Source organism: Aquila chrysaetos, chromosome 1, assembly GCF_900496995.4.
Source record: "Aquila chrysaetos chrysaetos chromosome 1, bAquChr1.4, whole genome shotgun sequence".
NCBI lineage: Eukaryota > Metazoa > Chordata > Aves > Accipitriformes > Accipitridae > Aquila > Aquila chrysaetos.
The window spans coordinates 79,400,658-79,422,480 of NC_044004.1; the positions used below are offsets into that span (position 1 = coordinate 79,400,658).

The 21,823-nt window shown below is 39.1% G+C and overlaps 2 protein-coding genes across 2 annotated transcripts in view; one reads left to right on the forward strand and one right to left on the reverse strand.

The window, feature by feature from the left end:
* SYNPO2 (synaptopodin 2) overlaps positions 1-21,823 on the reverse strand; it is a 99,070-nt gene that overhangs the window by 38,948 nt on the left and 38,299 nt on the right. The gene's annotated exons all lie outside the window — the stretch shown is intronic.
* Positions 1-21,823, forward strand: part of SEC24D (SEC24 homolog D, COPII coat complex component) — a 135,530-nt gene that overhangs the window by 1,931 nt on the left and 111,776 nt on the right. The window contains exons 2-3 of the mRNA XM_030025526.2: positions 415-467; positions 14,903-15,050. The gene's annotated coding sequence lies outside the window, so the exon portion shown is untranslated. The remainder of the gene's footprint in view (positions 1-414; positions 468-14,902; positions 15,051-21,823) is intronic.

Below are 21,823 nucleotides of genomic sequence, written 5' to 3' on the forward strand. Positions count from 1 at the left end.
ATCTGTTAAATAGTCCTTTAAAAATAATATAATAATTAACCTTAATCTTGGTTTTACAACCCTTATTCTGTATATTCACTTCAGTCTCGCCATTAACTAATAGAGTAGCTTTATTTAAATGTGTCTTGTGTTGAGGTTTTTAAAATTTTTCCCCACAAAAGTGGTGACCTACTTTCTGTTTACAGAAAAATAATCAGTCTAGACCTTCCCGTTATGCAGAAATTGTGTAACTTTTTTTTTTTTTACTCTATAATCATGTTCTATCTACCTGCCACTTTACATGACTTTCTGTATATAACATTAAGATTTTAGTATCTCTCTTCAGGGATTGTCTGGCAGGTAACTGAGTAAGGATTACTGGTTTTTTTGTATAAGGAGGTTTCTAAAGGCTTTTCTTTTTTCCTCTTTCCCCAGCTTATGGCATGTGATCCTTATGCTAGTTTGAGGCAGGAAGATGCAACTAGATGGTAAGCACAGTTAAAAATTCTCACTTGGTGTCAACTCATTGTTTCATGTTGAATGTTTATAAGCACAAGTATCAGTTTTGTCTATTTGTGTTGAGAACTGTTTCTGGATACAGAAGTATGTTATGAATGAAATGACTGCTATAAGGGGGTTTTTAGTTTTCCAGAAATACTGATTCTTTTACTGTTGGAAAAAATACAGGTCTGAGCATAGAACAGGATGCCTGGTTTCTTAGATGCAACTATTCTACTGTATTGTCAGAGAAATAAAAAGAGGAAAGAAGCAGAAATAATAGGTATCAGTATGTGGGAAAGGGGGAGTGGGGCCAAGAGTGTGGAGACACTACCTCTTCTTTCTTGTTGCTTTAATACTGGTATGAACAAAGTGTTTGATGCACTCTTCATAAGTAATATTTTCCCTAAAAGAAATAACTTACAATTCTAACATTTGATACCCTGAATACAGATCTGATGTTTCTGAATCTAAAACTTTTTGATATAGTCAGATATCTCAAGTTTAACAGAAGGTAAAACTAAGTTAAAAATCCAAGTTAAATGGACTGTGTACCAGAAATAACAAGGAATTCAACTGACTTGAGTATGACCTAGTCTTGCCTGTAAAAGAGGTGGTGATTCAAAGTGATCTAAAAGACAGGGGCAGTGATGAAGTGATCCAAAATCTAAGCAATTAAAGTTGTATTCTGCTTGCTGACAAAGTGGCAAATAGTAAGTACTACATGTGGAAGTACACAAAGTGTATGTGGAACTCGGCTTTGCCACTTAACCAAGTACAGCATAGTATTGCCGCAGTTAAAGGCCTGCTTGCTAGTTGCTGCAATAAATTCAGCTAGCTAACATGTTTCTCTTAACTATGTTTAAGGCCAGCATAAATAACAATATAATCAATACTTAGTTTAATTTTATCAGGCATTAGCTCATACTTTCCAGAAGTTACTTTTCTCAAGTTACTTGATTAGCTAGGTGTTAGTCATGAAGTTCAGGATCAGGGATAAAAGATCAGTGTTTCCTGTAGACAGTATTTAAAAAAACAAACAAAAAAAGGCACTTCATCTCTTTTATAATAAACCCTACAGAAAATGCAGTGGCTAGTAAATGTATTTAAATATATTTAGAAGTTATCTGTCACTCTAATAAAATTAACAATGTACAATGCTTTATTATGAGCAGGAAGTAGAAGCATTGAGTGGCACAATTTTTAATGTATTAGTGGGTTTAGTTGTATGAAATCAGGGAATTAAAATGAAGTTACAAATTAACTGAATTCAGGCACAGTTTATAAATTAGGGGTCTAGGGCCTTGTTTTACAATGTTTATGCATGCAGGAGTCCTTTAGACAAAAGTAATCTTCAGTTAGTAAACTTTTTTTTAGATATAAATGTCTGTACAGTAAGTTAATGCTACTCCATAATGTGTTTGGGTTCTTTAGGGATCTCTGGAGACCTTTAAATAGCTCAGAGACTTCAAGCTAGTAAACACAGATCTTGCTAAGTCAAAATCCTGGGTCTCACTCGCAACTGAGTGCAAACAAGCATTTGCCAGTGCTCCTCAGTCCAAAGCACCAGTCCTTCCACCGACAGTGTTCTGAACCTTCCCAGGCAGATGGTGGTACATGTGTGAGGTAATCCATAGTCACATAATCAATAGAGGTGACAAACTCGCATGCCTTCTTTTTGTTTTTTTAAACTCAGGTTTACAATGAGAATGCTCAAATGTATTTCCATCTTAACACTTTCTTCCCCATCACAAGTTATAGTATGGGCTGTATAAACGCAAGTCTTAAGAAAAAAGGTGACCTGTCTCTACTTTGCATGGATTACATATAGATATTGGTACCCATCCAAGAATTCAGATGTGAATTCTCTGTTCTCTGGCTATGTAGCCATCTATTAAAAAATATAGTCAGTGACACAAGCCTTTTTGTGACCTTTCCAATTCATAAGGATCTGGTCTTTGCTGTCCATCTCTAAACCTGCCACTATTTAAAATTATATTTATAGTTTTAAATGTCTATGTTTTTTCAGCCCCATCTGAAATAAAACTGTCAGTTTCCAGCTTTAAATCAGCATCTCTGGAAACAAAGATACAGCCTGTCAGTCAGCCTGTAGATCCTGTTTCATACAAGGAATCAAGTCCTTTGATGGAATAACTCTATTTAAGATGCTTTGACTTGCATCGTGGTGTGGAAGCTAAGTCATGACTGCAGCTTGTAGCCTGTATGCTTAAAATAGTGAGGGAATCTGAAAGAAAAAAGGCAACTTCCCCTGCCCCAACCTACTAAAACTATAATAAAGTTAGGCTGCTTGTCTTACTGGTTGATAAATTGAGGCTTGTTGAAGTTAGCATGTACTTGTGTGTTATTAATGTCTATGAACATGCCATTCTGCTCTTGCGCTCGCTCTGTGTTTTCAAGCACAGGGAATTAGTACCCATACAACAGTTCATTATGCATTAAATCTGTCTATATAACAGATAGCTTTCTGTTACATGGTTAACATGCAACTCCTATTCTAACTCCAGAATAACAACGCTGAAAAATTCTTCACAGCTATTACCTTGCCAGCTCTTCCATGTACTTTGAGCAATGTTTCAAACACTTCAATAAATTTGTCTAAAATTCATCCCTTTAATACTGTGTTTGTGAAGGTCACTGGTGACATGTGGATATTGGAGATCATGACATGCTTCAGATAGACAGCTGGGAAAATCTAAGGTCAAAGTAGACCTTAGACCAAAGTAGAAAGAATTCGTTTTCCTGGCCCACATGTCAGGGTAACAAAACAAGGCAAGCTGCAGTTGGTTATCAGACCTTGTGACTGCCCATATATGAGGAAAACCAAATGACCTTTGTATTCTTAGTTTCCTCTTTGAATATGTATATAAAGAGAAAGTAGTTGTCAGTAAATAGAAAGATAGAGATGAGCAGACAGGAAAGAGTCATCAGATCTTTGGAAAGGGAATTTGAGCCACTCGCTGATTTAACTGAGTAACAGCAGCATAGTTTAGGAGTTCCTTGAGAGGTTTTCAAAACCATATGATTAGGAAATGTTCTTGCCTAGAACTCCAGTCTGGGCTTTGTGTCCACATAAACTCATTGGAAATACCAGGTTCTGGTCTAAATCGAAGGCATGGCATTTTTGGCAGGCCAGAGCTCAAGCTTAGGGATTAAATTTTAAGCAAGCTGGGTTAGATACTATTGAGATTACAGCATGGTAGACTGGAGTTTGAGTGGGATGACTTACCTGTGTAGGAGTATTGTGTATACACACCGTCAAAATCCATGATGGCTGTATACATTTTACTCCTATAAAGGGCCTCTTTAGAGCTGGTATACCAAATTCTAGTCTGTTTTCCTTTGCCATGCCTATATTTGAGTATAAGTCTGCTGCATGATGTCGCTCAAGCTATTTGCATCTGTGCTGCCCGGAAGTGAGTTTGCACCAAGCTGATACCAGTTCCCATCCTCTCTATACTGAATTTCTCCACCAGACAAGCTGGTTTCCTTTGGACTTAGTTACAGTAAAAGCCACAGTGTAAAGCCTTCAGACAGGGCAAATTCATCAAGAGTGTGAGATTCAACCCCTCCCTAGCTCCTCTGAATGCATGGGCATGCAATAAGGACCCTTCCCCTTAGAGCATGTTAGATGCTAAAGCTGGAGTACTGTGACTGTAGTATAAGTGTAGTAAAATACAGTTTTCTATATCTTACCTTTAAAGTCACTGTGTCCCGTTCTTTGGAGAGTGTATGTAGAATTTGCACAGTTAGACCATGCAAATATCTGTTAATTAATTGGGTTGAACAAATATGCTTCTAAGCTATCTCCTGAATGCTTTTCCTGAGAGGAAGCTTTGAATAATGAAGTGTCTTTGGAAGGTAAGGACAGAAATATTTCCTGTCACCAAATTCTTCCCAGTAGCAGGTTAATGATATTGGGAATTTGGCAGTTCAGCACACTCTTCTCTGCTTCTGGTCTTAAGGGAAGACTCTTAGACACATCTACTGTTGTAGAGATGGCTTTCATGTCTGTCTGTAAAGCTAATTATATTACTAAATGGGTTTTAAAATGAGAAAATACAACATTAGAGAGATGAAAGGAGAAATTACTTAATATGTTCAGTTATATTTTTGTTACGTAATGTTCTTTCATGTCTGATACAATACTCAAACTATTGGATTAAATCTAAAAAATCATTCCAGAAGGTGAAGTAGGATGTTACTCTATGAGTTCATGGGACTGCTGCCATTGATTATCGCCAAGGTCATAATTAGAAAAGTTGAACAGTGGTATAGTATTATGGTAGTTTATGGCCAAATATATGATATAGGATGCTAAGATACATAAAGTGAAGGTACTTTTTAACTTTAAAACTCATTGATCCAGTTGCCCAAAAGGTTCTGGCTTTACGTACCAACTCACATTACCAACTCTGCTAAAGCAGAACTTTAATTGTGGTTTAGTCATGTAAAAGTTCATGGGATGTTCTTGCAGAGGGGTGATGGTACCATCTAGTTATTGGTTTACTTTTCGTTTAACTCTGTCTCCAGTCAGTCCTGCTGCACTGTACATGTGAAATCGTGCTTCTTGAGCGCACTGGTTCAGTTTAACTGTTGTCTCCTCCTTCCCATAATGTGATAGGAATTACATAATGGTTCAGTTCTCTTCATATTGTATTCAACAAATGCAGTTTGGTACAACTTCTTATACATACTGTTGTGGGAGGGTTAAAGAACATGTTTGACCATTTGTATATTGACGGAGCACTTGTGCCATTTGGAACCAGAGAGCAGAGTGATCTCACTGAAAAGAAAAGCCTGCTCAAATTCCCAAAAGCTTTGCCTAATGTACTAGTGTATCATCTTGCTAGCGGTTGCCTTTCTCTGGCAGGAATCCAAAGTTAGCAGCTGAAGAAGGGATGAGATAATGACCTCTGAAATATTGATCTGGTATGCTGGCGACACAGCAAATTTCTCAATAGTGAGCTTGGGTACAGCACTTAAAGTCTGTTATTCATTTTGTACAAAACATCTAGTGTATAGCCTGGCTATGGATTATCCTTTTTTGGGGTGTACTACTGCACACTTTTAGTTGATGTGTCAAAACTAAAATGTGCTAATTTTCTTGTTTACTAGTACTGGTGATGAATTGGTGAACACTTGATAAGGAGAGGAATGATGCCGTTGCCTTTCAATAGCATGGCTGTGCATTGTCTGCTCTATTGCCATTCCCCTTTTCTTCTTGCCCTGCTTGAATAGTGACTGGTTATGTGCTTCCTGGCTTATTTTTATCCTAACCAACTTCGATCTCTCCATGAACATCGTAGCCACGTTTTCATTTCTTATTTCCCACCACCCGCTGTGCAGAGAGATAATTGAATTGTCAATGCTTTTTGGGGATTGAGAAAATAATGCATCTTTACTGTGTGCTTTAGTATATAGGTAGCATCAAAAGTCTTCTAACTACAGTATAGCTTATAGCCTCGAGAAAAGAATTTCTGTGATGACAAGGTTAAAGGAGGATAAATAAATAGTAAAAATGTGTATATTATCTGCTACTGAACAGTTTGAGGCAACATTGGAAGTACTATAATAGACGGTCTTTGTGGTAATCGTATCCACTGCCTAATCTTGGGCTGAACTCTTCTCACTGATACAGTAGTGGAACTGCTATGTACTTGCACTATTAGTATGGTCCTAAGACCATGCACTAGGTGTTTCCAGTAGAAAAAGTGGCGCATTTCTTATACCAAAATTGCAATCAAAGGAGAGGTAAATGAAAGATAAAATGCAAAAACTTCTGTCAAAGTACTTATCTCCTGGTGGTGCTAAGATAATAGTAGGGTATATGCACACTGTTACTAAGAGAACAGCATTTCTAGCCTAGACTTGTGGCTGCTGGTAGAAAGCAGCAGAGGTATGTGAGAAGTGACTAAAAACATAAGCACTTTCAGACCTGCAATTCAGTTTCTTAAAAGAAAAAAAAAGACTGGATTCTTTTTCTGTTCCTCCCCATAAATGAGAGGAAAGGGGGGAAAAAGTGGCCATATGGTTCCTCTGTGTTTAACTGATACATGATATGAGATATATTTTAGTCCATTCCATTGAGTTTGTATCACATAATGCAGTGCTGTAAAACAAAGATGTATGGGCTAGCTGCAGAACTAGAAATTGGGATAACTGTATGAGGAAGATACTGAACAAGTATGCCTGAACCATGCCAGCAACTGCCATCCTCTAGGAAGAGGAGTTGCAGGTCCTTGGAGGCAAATGGGGGGAAAGAGAGAGTAGGCAGAAACAGAGGGTGGGGTGCTGGAGTCAGGAGACTGTCTTCAGCTCTAAACTGCATTCATGTGGCTTTAACTGTAAACTAGAACAAACTGAATACATACTGTTAAGTGGTTTAGGAATAAGCTGTTTTAAATTTCTCAGACAAAATCTGTGATGCCATGGCAAGTCCTTTAGAAAAAGAATGTTACATCAATGTGGTTACAAGTTTCCCTGACAGAGTTAATCTTGTTGGGAGACAACTCAAATATGCAATCTTCTATAATCATTAATTGCATGTTCCTGATTCTTTGCATCACCATACTGACCCTTCCATTAATATAGTCAAAGCTGATATCAGAACATATAATTACTTGTGTTTATTCTTCTAAAACACTGACACAACACTTGATTTTTCTAGGCCTCTGACACAGAGCGCCATGTTCTGACTTAATGAAAATCAACATTAACTGTCCAGAGGCCTGTTGAGATCACTTTCCAAACTGACAGATGTAATTTAGAGAGCAAAAGTTCCTACTGCTTTTGCGGCATCATCGTGTGTGAAATGTGCTGATGTGGACACTGTTTTCAGTTACAGGTGGCAGTGTGCAACTGAGGTTCGAGGCTCAGACCAGGATTGGGGAGGAACAGCCCAAACTTGGGCATTTTTGCTGTGATGAGTAAGGATGTCAGCTGGCAAATAAGCACCATTCTTGGAGTGGGTTATGCTGGCAGAGGCCTAGGGCCTAATGTGGCGTTAGTAAGCACGCTTACTCTTTGCTGCATTTCAATGGTGGAAACTATGATAATGGGAGGACATGTGTGTGAATCCAGGCTGTGCTATTTTGGCTAATAGTTTGTATTTTTAAGCTGTGAAATCAGTTAGGATAAAATTTGTTATGGCTTATTTATTCGTGCTGGAGGTTGGGTGTACCATCCCTCAGTCTTGACTGGAGTTGGGGTTATAGGCTCCAGAGCCAAGGCTACAACTGGCAGTAGCACAGTGGTCAATGCTGAGAGGCCATCTTTCTGTCTTTGGTTACGGCAGAATTTTTGCCAAGTTAAGGACTCATTTGGTTTGGTTTTCTAACCTGAGGACAGTTTGAGGGTTTCAGTGCTACTCGTTGCTTCTAACTCAGCCCTATTCTGGGCAAAGAATCAGGAGAGCAGAGCAGTGTTCAGGCTGAGCGAGCTTGCATTCAGCCATCACTAAATGGGTCCCAAGTTTAATAGGTGGTTCCTTGCTTTGCCTGGACTGCTCTGGGCTTTTGTGAAGTTTGGAGTTATCCTGAAGTTTGTCTCAGGAGAACTGAAGGGGGCTTGTGAGTTTCCGCTGCAGCTAGTTTTCCTGTACCTCATATCCGTAAAATAAGCTATGCAGTCTAGGATTAACTAACTTCTGAGAAGTTGTTTACGAATGAGATTTGAGGCAGGTTTGCAAGTCCCAGCTATGACTGACTACAGAGTCATGTCATACATGAGACTGAGCATGCAGAGCTGTTAGGCTGAGCCTGATAATTCACTGTTTTCTGCTAGGACAACTTTTGGCTGCCCTTTGGCACAGACCTGAGCAATAGTAGAGGGTGCATCAACCCAGGAACATCATTGGGAGCTTCACACCACTTCTGGCATTTTCCTTGCTGTGGGTCAAAGGTAGCAAGGAAGAGAAGAGAGTCTATTTGAATAAGAAAATAGACTCTGTTACCAGCTGGAAAGTTACCCAGAGCTGTGATAAGAACCGTGCTGAGACGCGAAAATCTTTCTGACTTGGTGAGAGAACGGTGAGTTTGGAGGGAAAGAGTTTGCTGGAGATCTTTGTACTTTCCGCAGTTTAGTCCAAAGCATGTTTGTGTTATTTGATTGTTTGGCCTGTGACCTGCCTTTCAGACTAAGCAATGTTTGGGGGGTGGACACGAGGGGTGTGGGTTTTTTTTGGGAGTGGGGGGACAACTGGCTTAATTAGCGACACACAGGCCATAAATCTATCCTACCAGCAGGCAAATGAGGCACTCGGCTACTAGTGTGTACTTTGTCAAACCCGCTCATTCCTAGCTTCGTATCCTGTGTCAATTACTCTGTCCTGTGAAGCTCCTCTGTCTCATTTTCACTCCATTGGTCATCTGCCCAAATTCTTTTGAAGTGGGGGGACAGGGAACAGGCAGAGAGGGAAAGGAGGGAGGGAGGGTTCTCATTACAGATCTGAATATGAGATGACACATTTAATCCTTAGAGCAAAACTACTCCAGTGACAGTTAAAATGAAATAGTTATTCAGTCTCCTCAGTCCATTCCCTGAAATGGTATTGTTTATGACAATCCCTTAACATTATGTCATGAGTTTGCAAATATACAAGCATGGCATATGATCATCCTCCCAAAAGGAATAGCAAAGGCAGCAAGAAGAAACAAATGCCGTCTTGCAGGTTTCTGTTTCAGTGAGGGCTGTAGCTATCACTGTCAATGATGTCAAGGTTATACTGAAATCTGTGCCCGATAATGTATTTCTCGCTACTTGCCTCACTGCCGAGGCAGCGATTCGGTCAATGCCAAAAGGATCATGAAGAGGTAACTAGAAGCTTTACCTCACTTCCAACAGAGAAAGCAGGGGCACTGTGTTTATTATGAGAGCTTTCTGTGGGTACAATGCTCAGTACAATTGGGCCAGATCTCAGATTACAGGGTAGGGGGGCTTTTGGGACTGCATTAGTACAAATGAATCAGATTGTTCAAAGAAACCAAATAACACAAGCATCTGGTAAATGCAGCATCTAGATAATATGCATTAAACAGTTATTGTATTATGTACAAATAAAGTGGCCAATGCCTGATCTTCAAAGGAAAGCACAAAGCTCCAAGTCATTGAAGAATTATGAACCAAACAGTGGTCCAAACTCAGCTGCGAGCTCAATACAGGGACTGAGTTCCAGCTCCCATTACTTGTGCTTATCTTTAGCTGGACTGTTCAACTAAATAAAACTTAGTTAGACTAAAGAAAATGGTCCTCTGTGAAAGCTGGTAGCTTTGTTTACCAGGATTTCTCATTAAACTCCACCATGTTGTTCTCTCTTGAACCATTTCTACTTCTTTCACTTCTCAAAGTAAGTCAGCTAGACTCATGCTTCTCTACTTCCCTGGAAAGTTCTCTGACCAAATTTCAGAATTGCCTGTCTCACTGTTTCACCCAAATTTCACTATTCCCTGACATTTCTCTACTTGCCCAAGTCGTCATATCTTAGTTCATGGACTAATTTATATTGGCTAATGTCTTTAGCCATGAAATGGTTTCAGACAAATTTCCCAGGACTCACTGTTTAAACAAACAAAAAAAGCATGCAAACTTGGTTATCAGTCTTCTAATTTACTTAGCATCCCTCATGTTTAGGGTGTGGTGTTTTGAAACCACCTTTTAAAACCAAGGGCTATATCAGGCCAACCCATCTTGGTGCTTAGAAAGGAAAGCTCTGCTAAACTGTGTGAATGTTTTGTGAATGCCATAACATAGGTTCACATAGAGGCCTTCCAGTGTTGCCTGGCTGCTGTCCTGGACAGCTCCTTTTTTGTGACTCATCAGGGAATTTGGATGTTCAGCAGACTCATCTCTCCCTGGTGGCTCAAATAAGGCTGGCCAGGAAAGCAGCAGTGATGGCTCAGAGGAAGGATGTACACCAAGGGTATCCACGCCTACCAGGGGAGGTCAGTGGTCTACTTCTGGTTTGCTCTCCCAACAGAGGAGATGACGTTTCTGTGCTTGTGCTGGAGGCCCTAATGAGGTGGGAAATGGTGGCTGGAGACTCTCAAGAGACGTCTCTGAAGCCTCCAGCGAACTAGGAGACAAAAGTATTCCCTCTGTGGGCTTTACTACTTGCCTGATAACAACACTGAGCAAGTTATTTAGAACTCTGCTTTTAATCAAACAATTAAAGCCCGTAATCTGCCATGAAGATTTCCTTACCTGTGTCTCAACTTTTTTAGGCTTAGAATATATTTAAAATGGTCATAGTTGAATTGATGCAAACTGTCATATAAAATTCTTCTTTCTCTTTCAGCAGCTTAGTCTAAAATGGCTTTAACCTAAAATAATTATAAAATAAATAGGAATAAGCATGTCTCTTGCAAAGATTTACTTTGTTGCCCCCCTCAATCCTTTCTTGTATAGGCAGTCCTTGAACCCATTTGTCAATTTGTGTGTGTTTCATAAAATTGACATGGAGATTAATATTCGTGGGCTGCCTTTCAGCTCTTAAATAGAATACTGTGTAAGGCTATGTATCTGAATTCCAGTGTGGGGCCAAGCAGAGTAAAAATGAAGTGTCTTGCAAGTAGACCATGAGACTTACCCTGGACCTGAAGGCTGGAAGATCCTTGTTCAAGGCAGGCTGGAATCATATACCCATCCCCTTATTTGGATTTTAAGATCAGTACTCACTTGTGTTTGTTAATTTGGAAATAACAGCACTTTGAATTTCATGATAAATATGCTGCCAGGGGAATATTACAACGATGGAAGAATAACTTTTTTAGCATGGCAAATGGGTAGTTGTCAGAACATTGAGGAAACACTGTTTTACTCAGACTGTAACTGTGGAAGCTGAGACGGATTTCTAGCTCCCATGTCAATAGTCCACCTGTGGCTGTTGCCCTTGCACAGTCGTGTCTGAGCAAGTCTAACACGGCAGTGCTGAGCTCTATTTAATACTCCTGGACTTAGTGCTCTGAAGAATTAGACCTCCTATTCTTACAGTCTCCAAATCAGGCATGCTGGCAGAGTTGGCTTTTTCTGTCCCTAACTTTAGTAAGAGCAAGTTGTCAGCATATTCAAAAGCTGGACCAAGAGGATTTGTGTTCCCCCTGCCCTTTCCTTTCTGTGTATTCCCAAGAGGAATGGCTGCCTGAGAACCGGAAAAACTGGCTACACTGACGTGTGAGATTTCTGTTTGCTTGTTTTCATCTGTCCTTCTGTCCTCAGTGCAAGTGTTGGGCTTAACTCAGGGTATCTTGCCCAGTCAGGCAGTCTGGGAAAAGCTGGCAGTTGTGTCTGAGGGCGGAGGGAAGAAAGGGTGTTACTTTTGCAGAGCTGTGAATCCAGAACCTTTGCCAGTGCTGCATTCTTTTTTTTTTTTTTTTTTTTTTATGGCTTGTTTCTAAGAAGCGATTGCTGCAACAGCACTGGCTGCAAACAAAATCTCATTTACTCAAAGTTCATGACGGGACAGGTTGTGCGTTTTGCACATTTGTGGGACACTTGTAAAGGAAATACAGAGCACACTTTCCAAAAGCTTCAGCTTGAAATGCAACAGTTTCCATGCTGTCTGGAGCTTCAGTGTCAAAGAGATTTCTATTTTTAGAGAGAGATTCTACTCAAAGAGCTATATAAGGCTGTGCTGGGGAGACCATTACTTTTTTATAATATATGAGAATACTTTTTACTCAGTGGGGAAGAAAAATTCTGTATAAAATTGGAAAACACAAAGATACTCTGACTTGGATGTCTTTTGAGGGGGAGAGGGAGCTGAGATGAGAATGAAAGACCCAGTATTTGGTTTTTTAATATTCTCATTTCTCTCAAGTTCTTGAAACAATTGCTTTAGCCATTAAAAATGTCAGAGAAGGCTCTTTTTCATCAGTGAAGATGCAAGAAGGAAGAGATAGTTCCAAGCACAGTCTGGTGCCAAAAGACAGCTTATGCTAACAGGTGATAATACCGGGAAAACCCAACAAATTACTGTCATATCCTTCGTGGGAAACTAGGTAAAACTTGATGTTACAGATTCAGTGTTTCCAACTACAGTTTTCTTAGTTATTCCGAGTACAAAGTGCACCTAAACTGATTGGGTGCTGCAGAAAAACTATCGGATAGAGTGGTTAGGTGGGCTAAGAGTAGTAGTCACAACTAATGGCAGAAGAACGGAGCAGTATCTGAAATGCTGGCTTGCTAGGGAGTCGTCTTCTGAAGCCTATTTTTTCCTCACATAAAATCATCCAGCAAACGCATAACTCTGTTACCCTTAATCCCAATTTTTTTATGAATAGATAGGAAAAAAAAAAAAAGGTCGGAACAGAACTGGTTAAACCCGTGTTCTCAATTAACTTTCTCAATGTCATTTCTACTGCAGTTTTAAGAGGATCTGTTTGGCTTCCAGGGAATAATTTGTCTATGAAGCATGGGAGACTTTCTGGTCTGGTCCAACTTTCAGAGGCAGCCCAGGTAACATTGGTTTTAGCAGCTGTTGCCAATGTTAGCACAGCAGTTGGTGCTGATACGGTTTTGCTTGAGTAAGGACTAGATGAGGTAACAGAGCTAAATTAAGGACATTGGGTCCATTCCTGCTGTGGTCTGACACAGCTCCTGCAATGAATTCTGATTTGGAGGCAGGACTGAACTGATGCTGGTCTTAAATTGTCTTTGGTTTCTACTTCTGTTTTTATATTGTCTAGCTAGCTGTGACATAACCTGTATGGCTTCAGGTGAGTAAAATTATGAACAGCTAGACTCTCTGAATTAGGGGTGAAAAAACACAGCAACTGGAAGTGATATCGGTGCTCCAGTAGCATAAGGAAAGACAGCAGTCTTGTGTCATGCAGAAGATAAGAGAGGCCAGGCTAGTCGGTAGCAAAGCAGAAGCATAGGCAGCAATTGCTGAATAGTTTGAACTGGGGAAATGCCTTCATCCACCCAATGCGCTGACCCAGGAATAGCAGGAGAAATAACACTCTCTACTTTGACGTTTGTTATTCAGAAGAAATAAAATTATTGACACTGAAATGTGTATTTAGAATGCTTTTGAATACACTGACATACTTGTCCTGGCTTATTATTAAAAGTACGGGAGGCAGCTCAAGTATTTTGAGGAACTACCGCTCTAGCCAACTGTTGTGCACACAGGTACCTTTGCAGATTTATTGCTGAAATCGGCTTCATATACTAATTATATTGCTTTTGAATATAGGGCAGGAACAGGACAATTGTGGGCATTCATTACATTGTAAGCACAGGGACTGCACCTGAAGGGATTACGCTAGAAAGACCCGTTAGCTGAGGCGGGGGAGGTGAGCTGGACCAGATTCCCGCGCTTTTAAACAAAGCGACACCGCCCCGCAGCGGCAAACGGGCGCCAGCGCTTGGAACGGCGTACGGGCTGCTACTTTGTCGTTGGGACATCGAGGAGCCGGACGCGAGCGGTAAACGTTTTAAGATAATTGCAGGAATTGTGAGGCATTAATCGTGGTAAACTTAATGAACTTGGTCGTAACTCTGCAATATGGGTGTGAGAAGGCCTTTTGCAAGGTCGTATTCATTCCTGGGGCAGCGCCGCAGAAACCAGCTCCTCCTCCTGCTCAGTCTGTGTTGAAGCGCCTAACTCTGCTTCGAGCCGACGCTGTCTTCTCCCTCTCTCCTGTGAAGTGCCTCTATACCATCTCTTGCCTCACTGAGAAAGCACCCAAGAAATCTTCCCATGGCAGTCCCCTCTTCCTTCCTAAGTGTCACCAGTACTGCTGGCTTACTCTGCAGCAAAGACATGTTCCTAATTTGATCCACTTCGCAGCTGTCTCAGGCAGGAATCCCAGGCTGCCTTTCCCCAGTTCCTGAACAGTTTCCTTCTGGGATTAAACAAATCTCTACACTGTTTCCCAAACAAGTAACTGGTTGATGTTTTAGAGGTTAATTCTGACTTTTTTCGGCTATGCATTCAGGTGGCGCTGAACTTTATCCTTGTAGTTTTATTAATAAACCCAGCAATTTTATGATATTGAAAAGACATTAGGTGAAGTGGTGTACATCTGGTCAGTCAGTTGTCCTAATGTATTCTCAATTAACTTTCTCAGTGTGATTTCCACTGAAAGCTTCATGCTCTACTTGTAAGACACTGTTCTGTACTTGCATTTCTTTTCATTTTGTTAGCCGTTGTACAGAGGGAGATTAGAACTGCTAATTGCTAAAAAAAAAATTAAAACTTCCATGTGATCAACACTAACTGTTTTGTAATGACATTAATCTATTGCATACAGTATTTCCATTTGGAAAATGGAAATACAAATACATTAATATACAGATGCCTAGTCCAAAGGAATAATAAAGGACTATAAGCTCCAAGGTTAACTTTTGGACCAGAGAAAGGGAAGTCTTAATTGAGGTAATCTCTCTTTTTCTTTGTTTACAGCAAGGCATAATATAAACTTGCATCACTTCAGCTTTTTTCGCCTACATCGGCTGGCTATGTTGAAGAAAAAAGTTGAAAGAGCTGAAAACCAAGAAGACATGACTTCATACCTGAAATTTTAGTCATCATTGATTGATCATCTAAAATGGTGAGTGCAAGGATACATATTTGATCATTCAAACTGGCTTATCTTTCTTTTTTATTTGCAAACTCTTATTTTATATTGACTTCAAAATTTGATTGATTACTATTAGAAACTGACTCTGCAATTTTTTCTTTAACTTTATTCTAATGTCTACCTCTCATGCACCTCTAGATAAGCATGCTTCTGTTTTCAGTGCGTAGTATTCTCCAGTCATGTCAAACAATAACATATTCTGCAAAATAGGAGGAAAAAAAGTCTTTAAAGGATGTAGTGGGGGAGGTGGAAAGCCCAAGCTGTTCTTTAAGACTCTCTGAAAAAAGCCACATCTTCTTACTCAAATGCTGCTGTAGGAGACAAATAAGATTAAGCAACACCGTTATGCTGTAAACAGACACTATCAGTCTGGAAGTTGTGATTGTACAATGATTTCATCAGGGCCCCTCTAAATAGGTGAAGTTTAACTGAGCAGCACAAAATGCATAATGTTACAGAAAACAGCTGTATTGTGTGCATGTTTGTGTAAGCCTGAATTTAGCTATGGATAAAGATTTGTTTGAAAAGCCACGAACTTCCAAAATATTTATAAACATATTACTACTAATCCTGGAGTCCTTTTGTGTAGCTGTTTTAGAAACATACTTGCTATAGTACTGTTCCGAGAGTCCAAAACAAGAAGTGAAACAAACTGGGTAAAAGAAATGAGACTGAGGGAAAATGCTAAATAATTATTTTTCTATTAGAGTACTTCTAAGTTTGGAAAAAGGCAATGCTTGCAACTCTTTTATTATTTATTCAATATTATGATATTTAAAATGCTAGAATAGTGGGAACAATGTAATTTGGGCAGACAAGCATTTAAAAAAAACAAAAGAAAAAAACCGAGTGTGGTGGTCAATCTGCAGTCCCCACCCAGTAGTTGTATATATCCTGTTGCCCAGAAAGGTGAAGCTCAAAACTTCCCACGGTTGCTCTGAATTAGCTAGCCCCAGTACCAAGGAAGGCTACTCAGTTTTTATGAGGCCAGCCTTGTAAGTGTGTTACTTGAGCGTCTTATACTTGGTAGTCTCGCTACAACCAAACTGTAACAGCTCCCTTTCACTTCTCAAGTATTCACCCTTTCAAAATTCTTGTCTTGGACTAAATAAAGTTTTCTGATAATTTTTTGAATAGTGAGAAAATTTATTTCGAGAAGAGCAGAAGAGTCTTTTGGGCTTTGTATCCTAGACTTTTTTTTTTTTTTCACCACTCCTCTCCCCTCCAATGTTTGACTTCAATATGATCTTTAATGACTTCTGTTTGGTAACGTGTGTTTGTATGTGATCGTATGTGTTTGTCATTAAAACTATATGATGTTTACATATATATAATGAACACCAGGTAAATGTGGGAATGTGTTTGCCTTTCACCCCACTATTCCTGCTCTTCTGTGATATGGAAAAAAATTATGATAAAAATTATATGGGATTATCATAAAGCATACATATAAAACCATAGCTGGCACTATTAGAGTTGTACTTTAACTAGTCAACTTCCATCTCTAGCTTTATAAAGTTGGTGTGGATTTTTTAAAGTATGGTAACCATTCTTTTCTTTTTGGTATGGTGGTCATATTCCTTTAAAGAATAACTATACATCAGAACTGTACACACACAGGATGTATTGTTCTGAGGTTTTACTGAAGAGTTCACTTTCATATTCAGCCGTGCAAATACTAAATGTTTGGACAGGGCATCAAAACTTCCTTATATGGAGGAAGACATTTTTTATTCTGAGAACTGTTAGAAGCATTTCAGTAGTGTGTCAGCAGAAATAGCTGGCTACTGTCTGTGTGACACAATCCTCAGAGTGGGGATTTTCCTCTGTATGTCTTTGAGGGCACCAAGGTAATAATGGTTTTGTGCAGGTGATCAGGGCCGTGGTGGCTTTAGCCACAATAGGGTCACTGTGTATGATAGTAAATTCTTTTTAAAAAAGTGTCTGTATATAGATTTCTGTGTTAGATGTCTGGATGCAAACCACATGTATGCTGTAACTGACAGGAAGACAATAACTGATCTTGACTGGGCTCTTTAGGAGGTCTTGTGTCAAAATAGAAAGTAGTTGAAGTAGCTAATAGTGATGATGAAGATAGCTGAAACTGTCATTCACCAGGTACATGTACAGCTAAGACACAGAGCGATGCCTAGAGAAAAGGCTGTGCGTTTTACTAAGACAGTAAAAAACGGTATCCGGAGAGGGAGGAAAGACTGATAGCTACCTAGCAGGGAATGGGCAGCGTTCAATATGAGTGAGTAAAGACAGTTTTCCAAATATAATCTGAAAATGGCTGCGTAAGAAGCAGCATCAGTGAGGACTCTTATAGAATGCAGTGTATGTTAGTTGCTTAAAATGAAATCTATTTTTACAAAAAAATGCACAAAACCAACCCTCAGTGTGGAGTACTTCCTGAGGATTATTAATTGGCTGGTGTTAGCTGCCTCTCTTCCTAATCAGTTTCTCTTGGCAAGTTACTGTGATCCCCAGAACATCTTAAGCAAGTGTGGCACTACTTGAACAGAGTGAGAAGTGCTCAACAAGCTGTTGAATTGGTATTTACATATTTGCAATGTGAAATTACGCTATTGGAATAGGCGTGATGATGTTATCACCAGCTGCTATCTTGAGATAAAAATATACTTGCCATTTTCACCTTGTTACTGCCCTTGTTACTGTTGTTACGCTTCTTGTGAGATCAGTGACCTAAGTACCATTACATTATGCCATTACATCTTAAATAGATCAAATATTTATATACAAGTCACATTTTTTTTTTCAGTACAGTCAATGCTGTGCTGAAAATCCCCATGTATACTAAACACAGTTCAAAAGCTGCTTGCACTTTTAAAATCTGGATCTGTATATCATGTTGATTACCACCAGAAGGCCCAAATATCTCTTTGAACAAGCTAGCTTGCATATTAGAAGTAGGATGGTGGAATTCGATATTGCCATTCAATCTCAAGTTATATTACCTTATAGTAAGGTGAGGTATTAAACTATTTTAGTAGGTTTTGAAGAGCTTGTCCAGAGCTGGAGCGTGTCCTTTCCATTGTACTGTATGGACACACCCAAAGTCTTGGTTTCAGATGTTGACCTCTGATTAGTTGTCTAGGTACCTGTATAGTCAAATATGACTACAGCTCACTTTAAGTAAACACACGTTTCATCAAATGAATGTATTGACTAGATCTTCATTTACTATTAGGTCTGAAGCCAGGGTGGGATTTTAAACATTAAACATTACTGAAGATCCAAGACTCTACATGTCTCAAATTCTTGATAATTACTGAATATTTTTACTCCTGTTGCCTGGGTGCACACACGTACTGTGCCCTTTGTACAAAGCAGTATAATGTAGTTCAAACATTTTACTTTAATGAGATAATAAGACCTTCACTCTAATTGCATGTTATTTTAATGAAAAGCTTTACTACTAGTACAAAGTTTAATTCTCTGTAAGAAGCAGGCGAGACTACTATTTTCTTATTGCAGGTTTTCCAAGTCAGGTTATTACAGTTGGCTTGTTGAGAGAAGTTAAGCTGTTCCCTAATGGGTTTGCTCTCATCTTTAAGCAGTAGAGGGCAGTGAATCCACTACACAGAAAAATAAAAATGTCTGATCATAGGAGAATTATTATTCTCTTACCTTACAATCACACTTCCTAGTCATTCCCTGTCAGAAATGGCCACTGTAGGGCTCACACAAAGTAATTTACAAATCTGTGTCAGTATTGTGATGATTTTTTTACTTAATAGACCAAATACAGGCACAATTAGATAAACTATGATTATTTTTTAAGGAACTGCTACTTGCAGACCAGAGTACTCTTTGCTACCCTGCATATGTAGTTTAAAACTATCCTATGAATTTTTGGTTGTTGTCTTGATATGTTGTAAAAGGGAACAGAGAAACAAGGCAGAGGGAAAAAGAAAGGGAGATAAAGCCGAAATTAAAACTCGGGGAAAGTAGTACTGAGGACATGAAAAAATATATTATCTGCAGCTACCGTTCTGGTTGGCTTTTTTGTAATTTTCTGTATCTGAATATTTTTTGACAGAAGTGAAATATGAACACTAAAAGCTGTTCAGTTAGGGTGAGGGGAGGTTAAAAAAAAGAAACCCCAACCAGAAACCAATCTAAAAAAACCCAGAAAGCTTGGGGCTTTTCCTTGTGAAAACACAGACGTTTTCTCCAAAACTACTGAGTTTAAAACTGTTTTCCAAAGGGGAATATTTTGATATGAAGTATTCAAGCAGGTGTATTAAAAGCCATCCTAATATGATTTCTAATGGAGGTATAGCACGTTCATACTGCACATTAAAAGTATTGCTACTTATTTAGTCAGTACCATTTTCACATTTCTTAATATGATTTTTACAGTCTCTTTAGACTAACGGTAAGAATCAGAAGTTTGATTTAGCTGAGACAGGGACATTTTATCTTTTTTTTTTTCTTTTTTTTTGTCCTCACTAAGTCCTTTCTGATACAGCATTTTTTTGTGTTTCTCTCTCATCTCACATGTTATTTGATGTGGGGACATAAGGATTTTCACCAAATCTCTCTAGGCAGGAAAAAATCCCCATGGATTTGAAAATTGTCTATTATCATTAATGATAGATATTCTGTGAGTTTCTGTGTTTTATTACACAAAGCATACCATGTTTTATTGCAACAAGATTCCATCTTTGATTAGAAAACTATTAATGTTGTGCTCATAGACTTCAGGGAAGGATTTTTCTCACAAGCCTTTCAAGGCATTTATCGTTGTCTGCCTGCACTGTGCAAGGTTAGATCCTTTAGAAAACAGGGGGGTTTTTTTGTTTGGTTTTTTTTTTTTTTGAAGTAACATTCTGCATTCAAACAGTGTTACAGGCTTATGTCACGGATTGATCCCCTTCTATGACTTTTTTCATTAATTTTTCAGTGAAGCAAAAGTATACACATAAAATTGGCTAATGAGAGCCCACTGGGTGTGATTGTTGGCATTATAAGAGCCATGTTCAAAATGATCTGGAAAATGGAAGACAAAAAGTAAAATGAGATAATTCTTTAGAGTAATGTGAACTGCTCCACTTGGGAAAGAGAAATGGAATTTATAAAAACAAGAAGTGTCTTGCTGACACCAGTTCAGCTGCAAAGGTTCTGGGGGACATTTAGTGTGTTTCTAAAATAAACAAGGGAAGACTGGAGCGGGAGGTAGGTGGTAGGGTTTTTTGTTATTTGTTGGGGTTTTTTTCCTTAAGGAAAGAGGGAAATGTGATCCTGGGCCATACTAATAGGATAGCTCAATCTGTAGAACATGGGAGGTAATTATTCATCTTTATTTGGCGCTGTGAGTACTCTGTCAAGTTCAGAAAGATGTGGGCAAATTGGAAAGGGTCCAAAGTAGATCAGCAAGTATGCTAAAAGAGTTAGAAAGCATGACCTATGAGGAAGCTGTGGAGGAATTTCGTGTATTCAGTCTTTCTTTTTTGGAAAAGAAAAGACTAAAACCAACTATAGAGATGGGAGAGAGGACTTAACCACTTCACAGCAGGAAACTATTATAAAGAAGGCAGTACAGTTGTTTGTTCTTGTTTGTAGGCTAAAAGCAGCAAGAAATCAACTCTACAGCAAAGAAAATTTAAGCTTACATATTCAATGTTTCTGAGGATGATGAAAGACTTTGCTAAATTAGGGGTCCTGGAAACTCCTTCACTGGAGGATTTTAGAAGAGTTTAAGCAAATTTGTCGGGCATTGCCTAGGCTTATTTAATCCTTAGGGCTAGAAGCAGGTTTTCAGTTGTTCTCGAGTGAATTTTTACTCTGGCTCTAGGTCCTAATTCATGATGACTGAGGTTTTGACAAAGCCCAGTTGCAAGAGGTCATAAGCGTAGTTGGTAGATATGGGGTGGTTTCAGCTCAAATCAGTGGAGTATGTAATCTCACAAGGTGCAAGCAGCCCCACACATCTATGGTCAATACTAGCAACCATCTAAATAACCTTATGGGAAAGGGGACAAAACAGCCAGGAGGCCAGTCTACAGGACCTTACTGAATCTATAGTTGCCACAGTAACTGAAAAGGCCCATACAAACATGTCTTGAATTGTACTCTAAACACAGCCTTGTTTCATCTTGGACATATTTTTGAGAGAAAGAGTGCCTATAATGTGAATCCTTGAAAATGACAGCCAAAGCAGGACAACTTTACCTCTGTGTCTGAGAAAATAGCATAAGAGAAGATAAATGCATCTCTTTCTAGAATAACTTAGCACAGAGCTCCTTAGACTCCATAAGGTCCAGACTCATTTTACAGTAGACGGCAGTAGCCACAGAATGGACTGTATTGTATGATGTCTCCCATTCTTTTGGGGTCAATGCAGGAAGCTATATTCTGTGCCAGAGAGGATTCTGCAATCATCTTTAAAAGATTACTCCACTTGCATTAGCAAGCCTGTTGGTGACTATAACAAGGTCTGGTTATGAAAAATAAGACTCGTATAGCTCCCAGTGCCTTAATCAGTACATTTCATCTAGACTTATCTGGCAAAATTGATTTCAGATCACTTTTGCTATTGGGAATGTAATTACCTTCTAAAGTATGGCTAAGATGAGTTAAGTGGCAGAATGATTCAGTGAACAAGTGCTACAGTTCTTTCCTGACCCAAGTTCATGTCTAATATAGAGAATCTGGAGTGATTTTGATGTCAGCCTAATCCCCTGCAGATGCTTGTTCATCTTGCATTTGGAGAATAC